At 37.5% G+C, this 25,110-nt stretch overlaps 1 long non-coding RNA gene across 1 annotated transcript; it reads right to left on the bottom strand.

Annotated features, from left to right (window-relative positions):
- Positions 1 to 6,663: 6,663 nt before the first annotated feature.
- Positions 6,664 to 24,638, bottom strand: LOC139119792 (uncharacterized). Its single transcript, XR_011548992.1, has 3 exons — positions 22,053 to 24,638; positions 12,867 to 12,958; positions 6,664 to 12,243 (listed from the first exon to the last, which is right to left on the bottom strand). It is a non-coding gene; the product is annotated as an uncharacterized lncRNA (long non-coding RNA).
- Positions 24,639 to 25,110: the final 472 nt, after the last annotated feature.

Genomic DNA, 25,110 nt, shown 5'->3' with positions numbered 1-25,110 from the left:
AATACTATACTTTTACTATAGAAAAAGGGAGAAAGGAAAGGGAAAGAAAGACCGTCGACAGAACCAAGCAAGGGGACAGCACACGAGCCACACTTGTTCCCCATTGTTTCAGACACGTGTTGCACCTGCGAAAGAAGACAAAAACGCGAGAAGAGGGAGGGCAGGAAGACCAGCCGTGGAACGAAACGCAACGAAGAGAAAGAAAAGGAACCCGAAAGGGGCGAGGGAAACGACGAAAAAAGGAAAACCGACACGGCACGGGAACAGCGACACAAAGGCCAACAGAAACGAACGAAAGCCAAAAAGAAGAAAAAGGAACAGGGAAGAGGGAGTTCCACGGCCGACAAAGAGCTAAAAAAGGAAAAATACTCACTTGACCGAGATCTCTGCTGCAGGTGAAGCTACCTGAAGAGGCTGGAGGCAGAAGCCGTCCCAGGAGTGGATGCAGTAGACTTGGACGGGCCTGCACCATCAGGTTGAACGGGTGCAGGAACACTAGAACCGCTGGTGGAGCGACCGTGCGCTGCGACGAACGATTTGGCTGCATCTGAGACAGAGCGAGAATCCATGCTGCACCGGCCCAGAGCTCCGTTGTTAGCGAGTGACCATGATACCTATTGTCTTAGGACTATTTATACTGTCTATATGAATATTCATGAGTGGCGTAATGATAATCGCTACGTGACTCGGCTTTGAATACAGCATGATTGGAAAGAGTGATCTTTTTAAGTTGTTATGATGTAGGGTTTATTGACAAGTAAAATCAAGGCACAGAATAATGAACGTAAAAATATAAGCATTTGCAGCCCAGGGCAATACTCCCATTGAAAAGGTGTACGAGTGTGTGCTGCAAAAATTGGTCACTTTTTCACGAAAAACATCCCTAACAACATCCATTGTTAGGGATTTGCTTGACAATATTTGGGAAATTTTCACCTTTATTCTGTTGTATTTAAAGGTTTTCCTAAAGCTTTAGGAAAAATTTCCCAAATATTGTCAAGCAAATCCCTAACAATGAGTCATATCTGTATATTATACTTTGGTAGATGTTTTCAACTTGTGCGGCATCCCCATCCCCGCATGAAAATAATCCCCTCGGGATACGCAGAGCTGGCTGATTGCACGTCCTGCTAGTTTTTTCTGAAGATGGTGTACGCATATACGTATGGGAACGCGTTATACTTTCCCCTGGTACATTTTGGATAGCGTTCAGTGACCTCGCTACCGTGCCCAGAGCTTACTTTTTGAGGAAGGCCGTTGACTCATTAGGGACTCGTCAGTTTCTTCGGCCTGGGGGTGGTGGATTCATGGGGGTTACCTCTGTTTTGGATTTTGGGTAATGGTCATGTTTTTGAAATGGCCAATAGGGGGCGGGGGTCAATGTGTTTTAGATTTCGACATGGGCTCACACTTGCCTAGAAAAGCATCGTGCCAGCCACGAATTTCATCATCCAGTTGCATTTTTGGAGCGCCCTTTGGGCGTATAACGTAAATATATCAGACATAAGCTTATTTTTCGGTGTGCCTTACTGGTGCCTAACTTTAATATATCAGACATTTAATTCTGTAGGACATCTGGTTATGCACAGAAAGCGTGAAATGCATTCCGAGCTCATTCAAAATACTATATTCAAATTTTAAAATAAAGACTTTGAAATTCCTATCTTACAATATTTTAACAATTTCATTAAAACCCATATATATATATATATATATATATATATATATATATATATATATATATATATATATATATATATATATATGTATGGATATATATATATATATATATATATATATATATATATATATATATATATATATATATATATATATATATATATATATATATATATATATATATATATATATATATATACATGTCGCACGGGGAGGGTAACCCTGTTTAAGAAATTTGGAAAAGTTGGAAGTTGGAATAGTGGGATCAACCACTTTTTGACAAAAGTAATGCACCGCCTCCACCAGGCCGAAGAAACTAACAAGTCCCTTACATGTCATGTAGAAAACTCCGGCATATCGCATTTCTTCAGTACAATCATTCTGACACTCGTGAATGGTATCTACATCCGCCAGGCTCGCACTGTAATGTTGCTAACTTTGTTCAGATGTAGATTGCCACAGAAACAGCAAAGGACTCGGTGCTTTGTATTGACTACAGTGGTGCTATCATGCAACTACCCATACGTTACAGAAGTCCATATCTACTTTACATGACCATTACCTGTGTGGGTAATGCCAAGAAGAACGTTATCACCGCCACAAACTATTATATAGAAAAACAGTACATAGCCATTTCTATCATCTTCACCCATGCAAGTATTGAATGACGACAGCTGTTATCCTGATGCCGATAAAACTTTGACATGACGCTTCAAAAATTTGGTGGAAATATGTTTCCGATGACGCATCATCCTTGATATTGGTGTACACTCACCCACCTATGCCGTCAGTTCTGCTATTTCCCTGCCAATTTACTACTGGAATCAGTCTATCACAACGAATCCTTACCGAGCTCTTATTTCGTGACAACAGAAAAAAAACTATATGAAGTAGGGTAAACCTGGAAAATCAGGCACGATTTAGTTTGGGTCAATCTCCCTGTTCTTTAAAACATAAAGTTCCCAAGTTTTCTAAACATAATAAATGTTCTCTCCGTGCAATAGCAGTGCTGTTGTCGAAAGAAGTCATTGACACGATCAGCTCCGTTTTTTAAAGGAAATTGGTGTCACGCAACTGCGAGATTTACATTGCATCTTCTCGATCTTTGAAAGTTTTATTCTTTTTCCTTTCAATTATGATCATAGACAATATTCCGTGAATATTTAAAAATTGTATGGGCTAAGGAGGCTCCTATTTACTTGTTAAACACTCCCTTCTTCTCGGTCTCTATGAAAGTATGTATACGTATAATACACACACACACACACACACACACACACACATATATATATATATATATATATATATATATATATATATATATATATATATATATATATATATATATATATATATATATATATATATATATTGAATTTTTGCTTTATTTGATCAACACTGAATATTTAACCGGACAGGTTTAATATTTAGTACAAAAAAGAAAGCAGTATATAGATAGAGTAAAGAATATGTATTGTTCCAGTAGATGACAAAAATTGCGATTCGAAATTTGGCACGACAACTGCACTCTCCCGGAAATGTAAAATCTCGTTACAAATTTCAAAATGTGTAACTAGGTCATTTGAATGATCAAAGGAGTTGGTTGAGATTGTTAGGGATGGACTGTTACGCTGCGCTCACAAATAACGGGTGGGATGGGGGCCTTAAGGAATCGTATTTGAAATCGTATGTTTTTCCACAGTCCCTCTATCCGTGGATAGAGGGACTGTGGTTTTTTAAATCCTCCTAGATACTCTCTATATGATCAAACTTTTTTAAGTCCTCCTGTAGTAGCCGCATATCTATATTAGGGACGCACGCAAAGTAAAAATAAATATATTGAGCAGTTTTGCTCGCAGATGTTCGATACTACCTGTTATTAGCAGTTGGTAGAGCCATATTCCGATGGCAAGACTCACATTTATTAATTTTTAAATGCATCAGTGGACTGTTTGGATTAATCAGTCTCAGTTGATTTTAGTTAATCCAACTCTGACCAAGTCAATAGCACATATTACGAGCATACAACATGATGATCATGAACAAGTATGCAAATTGAGAATTCTTGGCTACATATTGCCAAATTGTGAAAAACCGATCACAGTGACCTACCTAAAAGTACAAGACATATATGACTTAGATGCTGCTCAAAATTGACAATACTGGAAGGTTAAAATATTCCATAAAATAAACGTTTTGATCTCTGAATTGTTCGGTGTAATAATGGCAAATTTGGTACAAAATACATCTACATACCCATATTTTTTCTTTAATATTTGGTTATTCTTATAAACCAGAATTCAAAAATTCTTGATACTTTTAAGTCTCCTGGTCTTCCATGTGTTGCTCTCAGGCTTGATCTTGCATTGTGTGAAAGTATATTTCACTGTCATGAGCGTCATTTGGTCAAAACATTTCTACAACTCCATCAGAGTCAGAGCTATATCTGCCACTGCCGATATTCAGTGACAGTGACACTACCGTAGCAAGGCAGCTGTATTTACTTTGATAATTTTGACAATGTTTTTGTTCAGTTTATACAATTGCCTTCTTGTTTAACTGTCCAGTATTCAGCTTGCCATGCCAGCACAGCTGTGTATGTGTACCGTGCATTTGTATAATTGACAATTAAATGACCTTCAGTCTGGACTCTAATTCAATTATCACCAAATACACATTTATATATACAGGCTTTGTCGACAGCCTAAATATTGTGTTTCAGAATGCTTTGGGGAGACAGCAAGAAACTGTATTTGATATATGGCATACAAATATTGAAAAAAATTATCAACAGTTGCAGCTTCTGTCCCTATTAGGCACATGTTTGTTTGTTATTTACGGAAAAAAATAGATTTTTTTCAAAATAAAAGTCATGAAGTGTAAGAAAATTCTTCTGGGTTTTGTTTAATATTACAAACTTTTAGAAGAATTGGATGACATTAAAATTTTATTTACTATTCATTGAATTACCTACCAAACCTTTGAATCGGAAAATGTACAAAGTAAAAGGGAACCAAAACCTGTAGGGTACCCCTATAGATAGAGCAAAACTTGCAAGTCCCCCCTCTACTACCCTCAAAATATTCGAATCCCACTTGAATTCCTCCAGCCCTCCCCCCTCACCGTCTTTTGTGAACGCAGCCTCAGATCTTTGTTGGTCAAAATAAGGAGAAATCTGGTGAATAAATACTATTCTAAAATCTACTTGTTTTGAATGTTGATGAAAAGTGCGAATTTGATTTACCAAATCCGGAGTGAACATGTTAAATCTTAGTACAGGAAAACATTTTGTATGATCAGTATGACTATCCCTCTAAGTTTTAATTGTTCGTACCTTACTGCTTGTTTTACATTGATTTAGATGCATGAAGTGACATGATTGGAGAGTGGTGATTCAAACGTTCAGCGTCGCAAAATGCATTTAGCTCCCATGTTTTCATTATAAATCTGTGGGCTGTCTTCAAAATGTCTGTCAGACATCTGCTTTCAAAGTTACGTCTGTCCGGCAGAACTCATCAACAATCTAAGTATAACAGTTTTCTTGGAATAAGCTTGCTTGAAATTTGAGCAGGCGGGTTCCTCCGAAACATTTTCGCAGGCGGTTTTGAGATTCCGTTGTTGGGTTGACGATAAATCCACCAGCGCGCCACTTTTTGTTGTTAATTGAAGACATTGAAAAGTTTCTGTAGCCGATTTTCCACAGATAACCCAGAACGTCATCAATTTTACCTTAGTTTTACGATTTCAGGATCGGGTGGAAATTGGACTGATGTGTCTTTCCGGACCATGGGACAATTTGAATGCAACACAGGATACTCCCAGTGGATGGTAATTATAGAATTTCGATGTTGCATGACTTTGCGGATGTTGTAAAAGGATATGTGGAACAAATCTAGGACAAGTTACCAACTCACACGTCATCACTAGAGTGGAATTATTAAGCTTGAGTAAAAGCTATATCAATTACAACTAGTTTGTGCATGAACAAATTACTTCACTGTCAGCAGTTTGTTAAGACTATACACAATGTACACGCTTCGATAAATAGCCAAGTATAAACTTCTGATATTAGCCTTTCAGAACAAAGTACGACGATGTGTTCAACATCCGGAGCTAAATTGTGTATGTATGGTTATCAATGTCATACACTTATCGAGCAAATAACGATGACAGAAGCAGGTATATGTTATAGCGCCATACCGAGGACGATGATATCTGACGAATACAACCACTTTATTGACATCATAAGCTCTGAGGGAAAGATATCAAAATTGTAATCTTTACCACGTCCATCGTGTCTTTACACACGTTCGGAGCACTAACACGATGTAAGAACAATCAGCGAATGATTTAGCTACTACAGAGAGAAATATTTTCTGGAAAAATTGCAGATCCCGAACTTATTGCTGATAAACTTGAACATTTCCGTATTGTTTGATTTTATGAAGAATTCTCATGTCGGATCCGGCAAAACAGCCGGTACACAGCAGAATCACCTTCTCTGTTTTTGCTGATTATAACTTTTTCACGCAAATTCCTCAACATAAAATAAAAAAGTTTGTGCATTGAGTGTATTTTTTACAGTGCTTGACATAAGTGACTGTGTTTTATCGTATTGATTCTTATAGATTTTTACATGTATTTTGATTTACTTTCTGACCAATGAGTACTTTCCGTTAATGTGCTTTCAAAATTGGTCAAATTCACTGGTTAGTAGAAAAAAATATCACAGTTTTTGTTGAATGGCAAAAAAAGAAAGGAGAAAACAAAAACATTACTAAACTCCAACATGGTTGCGATTGAAATATGACAAATGAGCAATGATACTGTTTATAGCTCTAAGGTAACAACTACTTCTTAAAGACTCTAATGAAATAGTACCAATGAAGCACAAATGCAACTCTATACCGAACAAATGAAATGTTTTCAACTCTGTCATGGTATCTCTCATTTAATGTTTTCATGAGAGTAACCCTTATTTTACTGTCTCTTTGCAGTCTTTGATTCTCCCTGACAGCGATTTGTCAGAGGACTACACCTCACTAAGGATCGCACTAAGGGAATGGATATTTTATCCTCCCAAGTGTCCTTTGGAGATGACAAACTGCCAATGGCGTACTTCCCGTTCAGAAACTAAACATTATCATTTTCAATTTATGCTCTTTTAATTTTTTCCCGGATGACACTGATAAACTGGTCAAGGACAATCGCTGGCGGTGGTTGTTTTCGTAACAGAAACCACGAAAAGCATTGATTACAATTTTCTCATACTGCAGTTCGCACCTCGAAAATGAAAGACTCAAAACTTTGCCCAAGCTTTCCTCAATAGTAATTTTAATTTCTAGCCCCTGATGAGATAAAATCCTTTAAGATACATTTTCTACATTTAAATATGATTTAATCATTTGGTCAACTTAACTCTCAATGGGGTTTTGTCCATCATAATGACAGTTTCATCCAACAAAATTTAAGTTTTTTGCGGGAAATTAAATCTCATGAATATTGAAGATGCTGTCTAGAAAAATAAAAATTATATTACTTTGGAATACAAATCTTATTTTTCTAGACAGCATCTTTAATATTGATGAGATTTATATTTCAAAGTAACATAATTCAACTGATGTGTAGGCGCAGCCGTAATTTGTACGTATATTGCAAATTCGTTTGGTGACTGGTTGTCAGTCGTTGTTAATATGTTCATTAAATTCTGACTGTCTGTGCATGAGTCTGAGTCTGATTAGAAATAAAACAAGTTGAAGGACTTATTCCTGACATTTTAGTAGTGTTTACATTCGAGCAGAAAACAGAGAGAAAGATAAATGAGCTTCATCTTTCATTTGTTGGTCTTGATAAATAGTGCATTCACGTCAGCATAGCTGCTAGTCTCAATCTTCAGTACGGTGCACTTATTCGAAGTTTACACATGGTTGCCATTTGATAAATATTTTTAATCATTTCCAAATATTTTGTTATTGAGAAGCCTGGTTTTTATTGTTTTATATAAGCACGCAGATTTTTATGTTTTCCTTCACTCTCATCGCTGTATGTTTTGGCTCAATACTTTTAGGTAAAAAAGACTAAGCTACTCACGATTTCTCATCAGCTTCCATGGCCATGAAAATATTATTATTAATGCTTTCTATCGAACTTATGTCTGTATTCTAGCCGAAATTCGATTCTAAAAATCATGACATTTTCTGGATTGAGATCTGGTTACAAATTTACACATCAAACTCTAATACGTATTCAATACAACTGCTTCTGTTTTTCTAAATATCAGCTTGCGGTCGTAAAAAAATTATTTTTTGTCACACGTTTAAGGTGGTTAGCCAACATTAACAGTTTTTGTGTCAAGGAAGAATTTTCTCGACTGACAAAGCTGCTGTGTTCGTAAAACACCACTCACGTTAAAGTTGGTCTATATTCTATGTCAATGCTAACGTTCTACATATAATTAAAAATAGTGTCAATGACACTCTCCTCCCATTTTGCAGCGATACTAACTACTAGTACACACATGACATTGCATTCTTACAGGTTGACTAAGAAAATTCCATTGCAAGTCCAAATTAATCTTATACCCCAGCAATATGAAATGCTCCATCTCATAATGACTTTTACACGTCTGACAGAAAACAACCCTAGGATCAAGACTATCATGTTTTACAGCAATCCAACTAATACTTTGGGAGAAAATGATTTTTTGACAAAAAATGGGAAAAATTGCCCCCAAAATACAAATACGAAAATTTCACCACAATTTGAACACATCTGACTAAGGCCAACCCTAGGATCATACATACAAGTTTTCAAGGCAATGGGATGAGTGCTTTCAGAAAATATTTTTTGACAAAAAACGGGAAAATCGCCCAAAAAATACAACTTTCAAAATTTCACCACAATTTGAAGAAATGTACCTTAAGTCACTATAAAGAGCCTGCATACCAAGTTTCAACCAAATCTGGCCAGTGGTTACAAAGTTTTAGCATTTTGCAGGATTTTTCCTTTTTTCCCCTTCCCCTTCGTTTCTTTCAACAAATTCACATCTCCACCCCTCGATGCACCTGTCCATCAAATACTAAGATGGTAGGTGCTGCGATTTAGGAGTTTTTAATGTCGACAGACATACATCCGCACATAATAACTAACATACATACATACATACATACATACAGACAGACCATAGACCCTCCAAAAAACGCAGGTCTATGAACAAACAGACAGACAGACAGACAAACAGATAGACATTCATACATGAATACATTTATTTTTACAGCTTTTAACCTCCAACAGCCGACCAACTTGTCAATATTAGCTTGATCAACTTGATACTACTGCTTATAATAATATAAATGAGAGTTAATTACATTCTAATTAAAGTAAACAAGATTTGCTTATCAACATTTACGTCATAAAAAAACAGCATATCTGTCAGGTTATAAAGAATCTTCAGCTGGTTATCTTTATCAGTATTTTCATCCTATTAACCAAGCACATTTTAACTTTCAAATTAATATTGCAAGTAAGTTCTGTTGAATAAGTTGAGCCTGTAGGTACTCAGAGAAAGCACACAGAAGAGACAAATGTTTGCAACTTAAGAAGTTCAAGGTCATCAAAAGCATTATAAGGAATCATGTAACACTTTCATTGCACTGTTTACACAGATTGCATAATTGCTATAAATAGCACATAAGGAATCTTACAGTCCAGCTTTACCATAAAAACCCTATCACTTTGACCACTCTTTTAATTGATCACTCTATTTTTTCCTCAAAAAGTAATTTTATTTTATCCTTACCAAGTCAACCATAAATGGAAATTGGAACTTTCTCTATCTCTATTTATGTGACCACCCTATCATGACAAACTATTATGAGCAATTTCTTTTAGATAACATACAGAGCACAATATATGACGGTTCAGAATATGTCAAAGTTGGGATTCAGGAAAGTTGCCTTTACATGTTTTAATCCTCCAAGATGGTAAGCATTTCACCATGAACTGTCAAAAAGTTGAACTTTCTAATAATTCTACACTAAAATTATTTTGGCTTTGTTGATATCCTCACTAATTCAATTATTTAAAATCATATTAATTATTTTTTCTGGGTAAATTGATAGGATTTATACAGTACAAGAGTTACTTACAATGTAGTCAAATTCAGTAAACATCAATTACCGTCTAACATTGCATCATTCCTATAAATAGCACCTCAGCCTGGAACAGCACAATCATAATCTGCTCATTCACACAGGCAGTACTTGACTTTGAATGAATGACCTACTACATTTCACCTATGTACCAAATTTGAAAGCATGACAAAAAGTACCACAAAATTTGCAAATTTCAGCTTGAGTTCACAGAGTCATCTTCAGGTCACTCCTAGGAACCTGCACACCCAATCAGAAAGTAATGGCATACACAGTTTCAAAGAAGATTTTTTTTAACAAAAATGGCAAAAATTGCCCAAAAATACAAATTTGCAAATTGTGTTATAATTTTGATGAATTCTATTTTGAGTTTTCACAAGGTACCTGCATGCCAAATTTTAAAGCAATCCAACCATTGGTTTAAGAGGAAAAGATTTTTTACTAAAATGGCAAAAAAAGAAAAAAATTCATTAAAAATAGAAAGCATCAAATATTGACATCAAATCTATATGTTTAAATGAGTTGGACCCAAGGTACCTAAAACCCAAATATGACAATGATCAGATGAGTAGTTCGTGAGTTATTGATTTTTGACCATTTTCGCTTTTTTTTCTACCTCATTAGCATATCTATGGGACTAAAAAGTTCATTTTAACAACGGCACATCTACATCATATATGGCATCACTACACCAAAAATCAGCTCAATATGTGCAGCAGTTTTTGAGTTTTTGCGTTGGACGGACAGACATCCATACATACATACATACATACATACATACATACAGACAGACATCTCACATACAGACTTTTTTCAACCATATAACCTCCCAATTGCCATATATGTATGGCAAATGGGAGGTAAAAAATTGATTTTGTTCAAACATTTTGACCAAATTGTGAGGGGGTTTTGGAATTCACGGGTAATCGTAACAATTTTGGATAGGCTGCATAAAAATCTATACTCTTCCTAACATTTTTATTCTTTCCCTCTTTCTCGAATGGTCTAATCGTCAAACTCAATAACCCCCTTTCGGCAAACTAAAAAAAAGGGCGACTCCCTACTTCAAATATCAAAAACATATCGCCCCATTACAAAGCCCCCTACCCAAAGCTTAAATGACTGAGAAGTCCCTCAGATAGGTAAGATGTATAAGATTTCTTGCAGGATTGCCTGCTGTGTCTACTGTACCATCAGATCTGTCGTTGTGAGAGAGAGCTCTGAATATGGGCCACTACAAATGGTGCAGAGATCACTGATACGGAATGTTTTTGTTGGTACTTCTCACTTTCTCTCCCAGTACAGAATCAAAGCGTTCATTCTGTGCCACTGTAAAGTGATTCTTCCAATCACCGACAATCCCCTTCCGAACATATGGATTTTCGCCTTTAGGCATCATTTCATCGGCCGCGACTACCATTTTTGACAGCCGATTTCGCATGAAATCGACAGTAGTGACTCTTGCGACCCTGTCGATGTCTTCTGCGGTCAAGGGACGCTGGAGAAAGGTAGCTATTTTCTTCACAGCTCCTGGAAGATCTTGCTTCATATCTTCATACGTGAGCTGAAGAACATTATGTTCGTTGCCTTTTTGTAACCAGTCTCCAACATGACGCACCCAAGGTGTGAACGGTAGTCTGTCATCCAGAAAAGCCTGAACAGTTTCTTCCCAATCTCCTGTAGAGTACGCACCATGGAGAAATCTTTTCCAAAAATAATATGTGGATACCACGACATCCTTTGGATTTCGACATACGTGAATTACCTTAACACCTTTGTCTTTCAGAAGATGACAAGGGAACAAGGTGGACGGTAGGTGTGTCCTCATTAGACGTGGTGATGGTGCATCCTCGCATTTGACTTTCTGAACTAGCTCTTCATGTTTCATGCTGAAGAAACTGCTAAATACTGTTCGTTCTTCGAACAAAAATGCGTTTTCTGTCTCACCGAACTTCTGTAATCCCCAGTCATTGTACATGGCTTTCAGAACTTCTATCAGCCACGTACTGCCTGACTTTGGAAATCCAGCGACTATCACATCGTTGGGTCTGAAGTCGAATTTATCAACTGCTCGACTTTCTAGCTTTTGCCTGTCATAGTGATGCAGAAGTACGTACCCATCTACAACAGGATAGCCTTCAATTTGTGCCATGAGTATTTTCAGTCGTAAATTTGACGCTGTGTCTTGCTCAGTATTAATTAAAGTCGGGTTTTCGTCTTGTCCTGGACTTGTTAAAGTCTGTGGAAACTATATTTGAATGCGTAACAGATTTAAAATGATGTGGATTACAGCGTGATTCTGGCTGAATTTACCCTGTCGTGTTCACCCAACACGTTCGTATACGTAAGATACCACAGATTCTTCTCGGTCAAGGCTGCGTACGATTGTATTACGGTCATCAAGGTCAAAACCCTTCACATAAAAAATAACAAAAATAGAATAAGTTGAGGAAAATGAAATGCCTTAATTTTACAAAATCACCAAATAGAGCCCTTTGTCTAGTCTCCCCGGCGTTTTCATTGCTCACAACCATAGTTAAAAGACAGTTAAAGTTCAAATAGCTAACCTTTGTGGGAAAATGTGTTTGAGCGAGCGATAGTTATGAATTAACAGTGTGTTTGAGGGAGCGATAGTTATGAATAAACAGTACCATTTTATCGCCATGAAAGTCTGAAAGTCTCACCGAACTTCTGTAATCCCCAGTCATTGTACATGGCTTTCAGAACTTCTATCAGCCATGTACTGCCTGACTTCGGAAATCCAGTGACTATCACATCGTTGGGTCTGAAGTTGAATTTATCAACTGCGCGACTTTGTAGCTTTTCGCTGTCAAAGTAGGGCAGAAGTACGTACCCATCTACAACAAAATAGCCTTCAGTTTGTGCCATGAGTATTTTCTGTCATAATTTCGACGATGTAGCTTGCTTGGTATCGAAGTCAAGTTTTCGCTTTCAAAATCTGTAGAAAGCTACATTGAAATGCGATGTATACTTATCGCGATGTGGAGTTACAGCTTGATTCTGGTTGAAACTTACACTGTCGTGTTCACCCTACACATTCGTAAGACGCCACACTTTCACCCTGGTCAAGGCTGCGTACGATTGTTATGGTCATCCAGGTCCAAGCCCTTCACATAAAGAGTAACAAAAATAGAATAAATTACGGAAAATGAACTGATCTTAGTTTATAAAATTACCAACTTGAGCCCTTAGTGCGCATTGGTTTTTTCACAGGAAATTATATAAAAGCATGATAGGCGAGAGAACTTTGTTGTCGTGGCTTTTGACCATCGGAGACTGTATATCGCAGACCTTTAGACGAGTCACCTAATTATTATTGGGCAAAGGATTGAGTTTGTAGGAGACCGTTCTTGCCTTATAAATGCTGCTTTTAAGTGAAAAATCATGGTATGTAATATTAAATTATAAGTGTGAACACTAGAGGTCTTGAACATCACAAAAAATGTAATAGTTTATTTAAGAGGATATCTGATAGAAATCCAAACATGATTTTGCTTCAAGAAACACATCACAAATCAAACCTCCATGGTCTTCCCAATTGAAAGATCATAATATTTTTGCTCATGATGGTTCTAGCAATAGTAAAAGATTTCTTACTGTATTTAATGGCATGGATTTTAATGTAAACAAAGTGGTAAGTGATCCCGGGGGACGATTTATTATTACTGATATTTGCATTTCACACAAAAAATTATTATAGTTTATTCATATGAACCAAATGATGAAAAAACTCATATGTCATTATTGAAAGATTTATTTGTAAATATAAAGGATTTTTGTTAATATTATTTGGGGTGGGGCTCAATTAAAGATAGCATGGGGGTAACCCTAGCCCCTGAAAGCATTCATGTAAGATATTTAAAGAGGTAATGGAGTCCTTTGAGTTAGTAATATTTGGAGAGTGAGAAATCCGGATAACAATGCTTTTACTTTCAAAAGGTATAGACCAGAATTAATACAGAGTAGACTAGACTACTTTATAATCAGTGATAATTTACAGTTAGATAACTATACTACAGGTATAATGCCTTGCTTTTATCAGATTATTCTGTTATTACTCTTGAAATGGGTTGAGAGGAAACAATTAGAGGCCCATCTTATTGGAAGCTGAATAATAGCTTCTTGAAGGATGATGATTATTTTAAGTTGATTGAGGATAATTTTAAGTCTTGGGTTCAGGAAAGTATGTTTATTGAGGCTCCCTGGGTCAAGTGGGACTGGCCGAAATATAGAATTAAACAAAAGTCAATAGAGTATGGTAAAAAGACAGCAAAGAAGCGCAAGAATATCATAAATGATTTAGAACAAAAATAGGTTCATTTGTAAAAGAAGCGGAGTGAAGCAGAGAAGCTAGTGAAGAAATTATTTCTGAAATTGATAGGGCTCAAAATGATCTTCAAAATCAGTTTGACAAAAATAGAGGGATTGATCATTGTTTAAGGTGTCACTGGGTGGAAAATGGGGAAAAATGCCAAGTATTTTCTCCAATTAGAAATATATAACAGTAGTAGAAGCCAAAAAATAACTTACCAGGGAGGACGGAATTGAAATTAGGGGATAAGATAATTAGGGGATAAGATAAAATAAATCAGGAATTTAAGAATTTTTATCAGAATAGACCATGTTCCGAACCGCGCGAGACATTCCGAGATATCGCGAGAATATACGGTTCGCAGTGGACGCGTTCTCGCAACACAGGACAAACTGCATAAAACAGGACAAGTCGATAATTACGTTAACACTGCATAAAATATATGAAGTTGCAATCTTTGCTCATTTCTGCACTTTTTCTAGTTCCATACAAAGTTTGAATTGTATTACTAAGCTGGAATCATGTTTCTAAGGGCATGTATTAAAGTCTCGCGAGATCTCGCAATCAGCGGAACATCGTCTATTTGTATTCATCTAAGCTTGACCATAATGCACGTAACATGTTAGAAAATGACGGTTTTTTCCTAAATAATTGTGCCATTCCAAAATAAGATGAGGAAATGTCACATTCATGTGATGGTCCAATTAATGAAGATGAAGCACTAATAGCCTTGAAGTCAATGAAAAAAATAAGACTTATGGAAATGATGGTATAACTTGTGAATTATATTTACAATTTTGGGCACTTGTTAAAACATTTTTGTTGAACTCATTTTTTCCTTCTTTGAAAATGGTGAATTTTCACCATCCCAAAGACAAGGTGTTATTTCGCTCATTGAAAACAAGGGAAAGATAAGGGGTATATTCGTAACTGGAGAACTGTAACTTTATTAAACTTTGATTATAAGATAGTAACAAAATGTTTGGCAAAAGGGTTGGATAATATTCAGATTAGTTATTGAGAGAGTTCGCCACTATTGACGGACTCTATGGTGAGCGATCCGGTGTGTGGTGTCATATTATAATTAACATGACCAATCGATGTAAGTTCTCAGGGAAGATAATATCTTTTGTGGTCAGAAAAACAAGGCTCACGCATTGTATTTCCTTATATTTGTTGTTCCTCAATTTTGCATTGTCAACTTGTACATCTTTCTAACATACTTATATTGAGAGAATAATATATTGGTTTTCACACTAGTTTATTGACTCCTGTCTTGTGTTTTAAATTTTCACAATTTACAGAAGTCAAATAGTCCCCTTTAGATAGTGCCTATGCCATTAAGATATTGCAACAAAAATCCTGAAATATGATTTCTTGGGTCAGTAAAGGGAAGGAAAACATTGAGTGTACTTAGGTGTAAAGTACACCTATGTAATGCATGCTTATATCATAAGTGCTGGGAAAAAAACATAAGAATTGCTTGTGGTAAAAACATTTGCGCCGCGCGCCGGCAAAGAATACATGAGAATAAGGTTTCCAAATTTTGCTAATTTCTGGTGCATCGTGACATTTTTTTTTTCCACTTCTGTCTGTTATGACAATTTTTTCTCAGGCCATGACAGGATCATTTTTTTTTCTCTTCTGTCTCACCTTGTGACAATTTTTTCTCTCTCAAAATCCTCCATACACCCCCAGAAATCAAATGATTCATCAAAAAAGTCGCCCGTGCGCAGCGCGGCGACTACAGCCCTTTCAGCTTTGCTTGCTGTGCTTTGTTTTGTGCGCGATATCCGCACTGTTAGTAACGTTTTCAGGGTAGACAATGGCTCAAAATGTGCAATTTGCGCATGTGCGCAGTCGAGATAAAACCCTGCAAAATCCTTTCCGTTGTTTTAAGAAGCACGATTTCGCCATCTGATCATGGTCCCCTGTACCTTTGCCAGCGACCAGAAACGATGATGTTATTTTCCATAACTACTGGCCAACCACTTTACGGCACCCGGCTAACAACTCGTGGCCCCACGCTCTAAATGATCATGTCTTGACCCTTAAAAATCGTAAAAACTAAGACAAAACTCACCAAACAAAACATTTTGATATTCCGTATGTTTTTTCCTCTGTTGTTATCAGTCTTGTTTGTGCTACGTGTAGGCCTAAGTCTAGTGTATTTGTTTCAAATTTCCAGGTCTGTACCGTGCATGAACTGGGTTTCCCCGGAGGTAGATCTTATCAAAAGATAATCAAAAAATATGGAAAATATCGCCCTACATGTGAAATTTTGTTGTGACACCAGTGGACAGACGTTTGTCTTCCATGCCCATGAAAATACGGTACATCGTCGCTTTTTATTTTCAACTTAAAAAAAAACCAATACGATATCGCTATTGTGTTTTGAAGCTATGCCGTCATCGGGCATGATTCGAGTGTTTTGGAACTAATGGCCCCATGACCTCAGTAATATTTCCCATAATGCAATGTAAATATGTCCGCTACTCGAAAGTGTAAACTCGTGTATATCGGTCAGGATGAAATCTCAGCTGTGATATCGCAGCGGTGCTAGTGGCGTCTATCGAACGCGCTCGGGTCAAGGGTCATCGCAACAGAACTGGTTCTGTGATGATTGCACATGTCCTTGCTGTGGAAAAGAAGACGAGACATTGGAACATTTTATTTTCAAAAGTGATCAGTTTATAACAGAAAGGCAAAAATTAATGACTGATACTGAATAAATGCTGATGAATAATAGTGAATCGAACTTACTCAAGGATTTCAGAGAAAGAAAGGAGTTGATATGTGTTTTTTCAGGGTGATTCTACAAAAAATTACAAGAAAGATCTGTAGAAAGAAATTGACAACTGTTTCAGACATATCTCAATAGATATAGCAGATAGCAGGAAGAATTTTTAAATTTATCTCACATTTCCTTTTCAGCTTTAGTCTCTAATAATATGGTTTGGTTGATAATGATGCTTTGTTTTCTTTGTTAGGTTTTTTCAGCTAGCTATTCGGTAACTTTTTATTTGCATCTAGTGCCCAGTGTAATTTGCTGCTCCTGTTGTTTTAGTGAAGCCCTACTTTATAAGGGTTGTAGTAAAATAAATTAAATAAAATACACAGTGGCCGCCGTGGTATGCATTAGAAACAGGTGACTCCACAGTTTGTTGGAAAAGGCAGCCCAATCCTCATCTTTCATCGCATAACCTCATGTTCGCATTTTGCAAGGCATAATGGCATCTCCGCATGTTGTATCGCGCGTCTTTATTGCGTATTATGCGCCAGTCAATGTAAACCCCAACCCCCCACCTCGGGGTTTAGTGGGGGATTTGGAAATTAGTCCTGTGAAATCTGCCAAATGCCCCACCCCCTGGGGCAAGACAACCTGGAAAATCCCCACCTAAACCAAGTAAATCCCCCACATACGGGGGTGGGGAATTTGTAAATTCCTACACACAACCACTCTTTGGAATTTTCATGTCGTAAACAACCTGCATCAATATAAAAAGTTCATGTTCAACTTCAGAACAATTTTAATCATTTAAAACAGGGTTTTGTGACATTTATGCTGTTCACAAATGTCTATCACAATCAACACAAATAGATCCAGGATGACATACTTTTCGCATTTGTTTTTCAGCCACTTATAAGTGACTTTAAGTGTTGAGGTGTCACTGTCACGTCACCTATTTTGGAGCAAAAATTTACAATATTTTTCAGTCTAGTTTGCTTGTATGTTGTCAGGCATAAACATATTTCAGGCTAGAACAATTAGATCAAAACACCAGATGTATCATACAAGACCTGTCGCCTCAATAAACTAATTAAAGCTGATATTAACAAGATACATGATGTCCAATCTCACAAGTGCAGCTTTTTTGTCTTCTCGCTCTCATGCTACAAGCACAATGACACATTCTACATCAGTCATGCACTGATTTAAACAAGCAGAGGAATGAAAATTCACAATGGTCCGTGTTTATTCATCACAAAACACACCACAAAGATACTGTGTAAAACTCAACAGAACAGATGATCAGAATGATCACACTGATGAAACAGAACTGTTTCCCTAGCTATATGGGTCATCATGAATAAATTTGATAATACATTTAGCGGACATAAAAGGAATCCCGTCGTGACCGAACATGTTTTCCAAATACACAAGCAATTTAAAGGGCCATTTTTCATGAATTTTGTTGATGTGAGATACTACTTATATTGTTTGACATGTCGAAAGATACTGAATGAATGGGTGACCCTGCTATATTCGACCCCGGTTTTAGACACGATACATGCAAACCATCACGAAATGATGAATTAATGGTCATGACCATTAATTCGTTTTCGCGATGGTTTTACTTAATTTGTATAAAACTGGGGTCGAATATATGTATGGTCACTCATTCATTCAGTATCTTTCAACATGTCAAACAAAATAAGTAGTATATCGCATCAAACAAAATTCATGACAAATGGCTGACTTTGTCCCTTTAAGCTTTATCAAAAATAGAGTTGACCCGGAGGTCTTTTTAGTGCTGGACCATGTCGATGAGGCATCGTGAACATCCGAAATGTCACGCTCACGTGGGAAAATGTGGGAAATTTTGCGTATGGTATGTTCAGTTTTCCAAAAAATAAGAATACACGGCGGATGAAAATCATTTATTTAGTTATCGATATTTAAGCCATCAATCACAAATATACTTTCATGCACACCTCTGAATATTGCTGCATCGCGTTCATCAATAGCCAGTTGAAAAGCTGCTTACCGGCCCACATGGCCTTGACATCCACCTTTCGCTATGCTACCGCTCTGAACAACAGCATACCATTACCAGGGCCTGAATATTTCTGTTTTTTCCCACTGGTCCCAGGACCAGTGACCTGGTTTTTTTTCACTGGTCCAAAGGTAAAATCCACTGTCCTCAAAAATTTGCATAACAATACAAGAATGATTCATTTCTCATACTCATGTTATATATGCATTTCTATCAGATTTGCTTGGGATTTACATACAGCATAAACTGCCAATCTTTTTAATATAGACACACTGCATAAACATTTACTTGGTAATTTTCTCAAGTTCTTGCACCACATCATTTTTTACTATTGCTATAAAGTTCACTTCATTTTTATAATTGCCCAGCGGTTGATTCTTTCCCATTTAAATTGTAAAATATAGGTTTAAAACACCAAATATCTGAGAGGGACTTCTTTTTCCTTTGATAGCAATATTAAATTGCCATAACGCTGTTTTGACAAGCTAGGCGGTTCTTGTTAAGGTCAACTACAATCGAGTTAGGGGGTCTTGACTATATAAGGAATTCAGCATGGTGACCTTCTAAATTCAGAAGCTCGCTTGCCACGGACGATCGGAAAGTTGTAATGAGACTCCTTCCAGAGAATTTTACTGCAAAATACTACTTTGATAGACAGAGATATAATATTTTCACACAATTTTGGGGTTGCTGATATTTTTAGCAGAGGCTATGGTCTGGTTTTTACCACATTAAATTTTACATGTAAAATGAGTACGTGGCCCGTCATTTGATTTTTGCAGTGCAGTGGCTAGTGGACGCTCATCGCCTGGCTCATATCATGAATCGCAAACTGTAATAGAGTAACTGATTGGCACACAGTCCATGTAGCCGACAATGAGATGCAAATGATATGCAGTTAAGGTCTCCTCAACTAACTTTCAGCTGGTTGTTCACTTTCTACTATTTTTATAGTATTTTATACAAAGGCACAGACTTATTCTACCTGCAACTTAAAACTGATAGTGGTTTTGTAGCTCATTCTTTACTATTTTTCATAGTTTTCGGTAGCCGGTAACAGACACTTCGTGTTTGTGTCGGCTACATGGACGATCTGCCAACTGATTTTCCTTTAGAGTTTATGTTGTGATGAAAGAAATAGACTAAATTTTAAATGTTTGATTGACTTAAAGACGCGACAATCATTGTAATTTTGTAGCTAAAAGACGTAGTCTCTCAATGGAATGGGCCTCTTGGTTTTAGTGTAACTGGCTTTAGTGCGTCTCTGCTACCTCCTTGGTTTCAGTAACTTCGGTATTTTGGGGGGACGTAGTTTCTAATTTTTCGTCAAAAGACACTAGAACACAATCTGGGAAAAGCACTGGACATTCCCTTGCAAAATAAATTGGCTGCGGACTTTTTAGGGGTAATTAGTACTGGTTCGGGATAAAAAATCACTGGTCCGGGACTTCGGGTAATTTTCAGGCCCTGCATACGTGCGCATGCGTAGTTATTTACGAACATCTGGGCCTGTCCGTCAAAGGAATAGGGGGATCAAAACGAGGCAATTGCCCCACCCCCTTGGGCACAGTTTCATGGCACACACGGTCTAATCCCCCACATTTTTCCCGTATCGCCCGAGGTGGGGTGGTGGGGGGGGGGGGGGGGTGGGGGTTTACATTGACTGGCGCATTATCAAATGTACTTTCGCATTGACTATTCTTATAGTCAAATTCTCGCATTCTTTATGTAAGAATGTCAAGTGTTCATGGCCAAATGATTGCATTTTGCATGTGATCATGTCATGTCGTATAGCCTTATTATGAATGTAAAGTCTTCATATCCAAATTGATCGCATTTTGCATGTGATCATGTCATGTTGTAATTAGAATGGCATAGCTTTATTATGAATGTCGAGTCTTCATGTCCAAATGATCGCATGTTGCATCTCATCATTTCATGTCGTTATACGAAAGGCATGTCGAAATTACAAATGGCATAGCTTAATTTTGGCAGGTACTCAACGCCACAATGCATCACCGAACCTAGCTGTGGGTCCATAGCTGTGGTGTTTTCGGACGGGATTCCTGCCTTTTACGGGCTGGTTTTGACTTTTTACGATTTTAACCCCGCCACCACAGCTATGGGAAAATGCGTAGAAAAGCGTCCATGTTACGCCCGACAGCACCCTTGTCGCAACTTTGTTCGGCGATATTTCGAAAAGTTTCCATCCAAATTACAAATTGCCAACACTCATCGACAACTTGGTTATTAGGGACTCGCCACGACCAGAAATCCGCTTAAAATTCACTGAAATATCGCCGTTTTTCTAGCTTCAACCGACATGACTACGCGGAGACCGCCATTTCGCTGGCGTAAAACTGTTGTTCGAGGCTCTCTGCAGAACGTCACTACAGTGACGTAGCGGTGACCTTTCAACTTATAGAAAACAAACTGAGTGAGTATTTCATCGTGTGATAACGATGACCATCGTTTGTCCTATGGACATTGCCAGTCTCACATAACTGAAATCAAACTTTAACTTGGGAAAAAAATAGTTCAGTCCTGGGATCTGTGATTGTTTTGCGGCGCGGATGCCGGCTGTAATCTCTCAGTTTGTTTTCTATAAGTTGAGAGGTCACCGCTACGTCACTGTAGTGACGTTCTGCAGAGAGCCTCGCGGAGGCCCGAGGAGGTCAGGCAGCGTCGCCTAGAAAACCGACATATTCGTTTTTAGGCGACTTTGCTCGGACAAGTTGCCGGCGTCGCACACTGTGTCGCGTCGCCTGAGGAAACCTTTAACGTCTCCTCATGCTCAGAACAGCGATTCTGTTTGCACTCGTCGACCGTAGGGCCTATAGCTTGTTAGTGCATGTAATTTACAAGACTCGAACAGGAACGGTACATAAAATAATGATACAAGCTTATCGTTCACACCGAAGGAAAGGTTCGAGGGTTCGAGGTGACCGGGGCTGATGGAGTCAAAACGGTCAGGGGGTCGAGGTGACTAGAAGCTGCTGCAGTTATATGCAGCTCACAAGTTAGTTGAAGTTATCCGCCACAAAAATACGGTAAAGGTTCATAACCGCCGCAAAGTTCTTATAGGAATACAAAGCAGTGGGCACGACTTACCACTCTTCTTCTTCAACTTGGACGAAAATCACGAATGCAGTTAGAGTTCGTTCGGTAGACGTGCAGTACAATCGATCCTGTGGTCTGCCATCTATACTCATTGCCATCTACACTCCGTTTGACCTTTGACACATACACTGGCACATCACTCAATTGTTATGCAAATAAAATATCGCATTCAATCTATACTCTGCCCTTGACACGGCTCAGGAAAATCGGGAGGAAACATCTTTTACAAGTTGAATTTACGATGAACGGGCTGACTTGCCCAAGCAGAACCATGACAACGACTCAACAAAGCGAGGGCTAGTATAGTCTATGGCCAGAAGAAATGGTTGCAGGGAGTAAAGATGGCAATGGGTGGAGTATAGATGGCAGGAGTACAGATGGCAAATGCACTTGCCATCCATACTCCATTGCCATCTATACTCCATTGCTGTTGATACTTTGTTGTCATCCATATTCCATCACTATCTATACTCCAATGCTATCTATACTCCGTCGCTATCTATACTTAATTGCTTTCTACACTTAATTGCTTTCTATACTCCATTGCCATCTATACTCCAATGCTGTTGATACTTTGTTGTCATCCATATTCCATCACTATCTATACTCCATTGCTATCTATACTTAATTGCTATCTATACTCAATGCTTTCTATACTCAATTGCTTTCAATACTCAATTGCTTTCTATACTCCATTACCATCTATACTCCATTGCTGTTGATACTTTGTTGTCATCCATACTCCATCGCTATCTATACTCCATTGCTATCTATTCTTAATTGCTTTCTATACTCAATTGCTATCGATCTATACTCCATTTCTATTTATATTTTTTAACCTTGACGAGAAAGAAGTTTTGAAAGGTACACAATGAATTTTGAACTGAATTCATTTGCTCTTAGGCCGATTGATTTTAATCATTCACTGTTTGATTCAGAACAATGAAAACTTCACTGAGGTTTATTTCTATAACAAGTAAAAACAGATTTCTTTGTTTTAATTTTTATTTAGTCTATCATCCAACGGGTGCTAGCCCATTTACAGGATGAGGTACCCACAACCCTCTACCCCAATGGAGCACTGAGGAGTAAAGTGCCTTGCTCAACAGCCTGAAGATTCAATTTATTTTAGACATTATGTTTGACAGTGACTCAACAAATCAAGGGCTAGTATAGTCTATGGCCAGTAGAAATGGTTGCAGGGAGTAAAGATGGCAATGGATGGAGTATAGATTGCAGGAGTATAGATGGCAAGTGCACTTGCCATCTATACTCCATTGCCATCTATACTCCATTGCCATCTTTACTCCGTTGCTATTTCTATTCATTGCCATGACAAGAGAGAGGTTTTTGAAAGGTACACAATGTATTCTAAACTTAATTCATTTGATCTAAGGCCAATTCATTTAAATCATATACTGTTTTGATTCAGAACAATGAAAACTTCAATGAGGGTGTTTTTTTATAATAAATAAAAAAACTGAGAGGAGACTTCTTGGGGCTGGTACATTATTTCTTTGTTCATTATATTTCACGAGGATTTATTTTGAAAATAAGTTTGACAATGACTCGACAAATCAAGGGCAAGTATAGTGTATGGCCGGTAGAAATGGTTGTACGGAGTATAGATAGCAGGAGTATAGAGGGCATGTGTACATGCCATTTATACTCCACTGCTATCTATACTCTTTTGCTGTCTATACTTTGTTGTCATCTATACTCGATTGCTACCTATGTATGATAGGTTCTGAACTGAATTTCTGATACGGAGCTTCATTGTAAAAGCTGCACTGACATATTTTTAATATACCAGAGGGACAGTGAATAAAGACGATTACTGCTGTGAGTTAACGGAATCATTGACAAATTCTGCCAGTCAGCGACTTTGGTAAATGGATGCTTGGAGTACAGCTTTCAATAATCAAGATTACAAACTAGAAACAATGCCTTTCACTTCGAGTGTTTTGCAAGAAAAAAATGTTAGAAATGGATCTGAAATATATTAAAGTATTAGTACATTACAGAGACAAATAAAAAAACCCAAAAAACAATGAAAACATGACTGACAACACAAAAACTACCAAAATTCAGAATGTGAGTTCAAACAAAAATATCACGGATCAACCAATCGCCAGTATAGCTACGGGACCCCGGCCACTAGGCCTACCCATGCACTGTACACCCTGTGAAGTTCGTACATTGAGATCCGATCTGGAAACTGGTAAGCTTTAATAGGTGTGTGCAGTGAGTTCTGCAATGAAATCAAACATTTTATATCCTTTTGCAATTTCTTAAACATTGGGAAAACGATATTTTTTCTGTTAGTAAAAGTGGAGTATAGATGGCAAGAGAGCATAGATGGCACCTTACACTGCCATCAACACTCACACTGAGTGACAGTTATTTGCATAATAATGGGTGACATGCCAGTGCATGTGTCAAAGGTCAAAAGGAGTGTAGATGGCAACGAGTATAGATGGCAGAGCACCGGCAGCTGAAGTTATTCGCACTATTTACGCCCACACATCAGACATAACCGTCCGAGTTCAGAATATAGTGCATGTCGTGTGCATGTCAAAGAGTTCACATAGGAATGGTGACCACTTTAATTTCAAATATCGGTAAATCTTGAGTAATTTGTTTCTCCAGTACCAAAATTTGCATGGTGATCCCGTTTTCTGGATTTTGATTTTGATAGATTTGTTGAAACATTCCTTGAGGAAAGTTTGACCAAAAGTTTGAGAAATGGTCTCACTTTCAATGATGATATCTTCTAATATTAAAAATAGCAATTTTCTCAAACTTTTAAAATGTCCTTCAAAATTGTCCCGATATGTATCAAGTATTTTTGTACCTAAGATAATCCACGGCAAAAATCCAGTATTACCAAATATTTCACAGTATTCTGGAAGGAGGGCCGGGTGGAGTGTTGTGGATGGTCAGCTGGCTGTAAGTTCCTGGAGATAGTATCATTTCACGGGCATCAATTTTATGTAGACGAGAAGTTTCACGTGTACAACATGGACATCCACAATATTTGTTGGCGATC

This window comes from Ptychodera flava, chromosome 20, assembly GCF_041260155.1.
Source record: "Ptychodera flava strain L36383 chromosome 20, AS_Pfla_20210202, whole genome shotgun sequence".
Classification (NCBI taxonomy): domain Eukaryota; kingdom Metazoa; phylum Hemichordata; class Enteropneusta; family Ptychoderidae; genus Ptychodera; species Ptychodera flava.
This window is presented reverse-complemented; position numbering and strand designations above follow the sequence as displayed.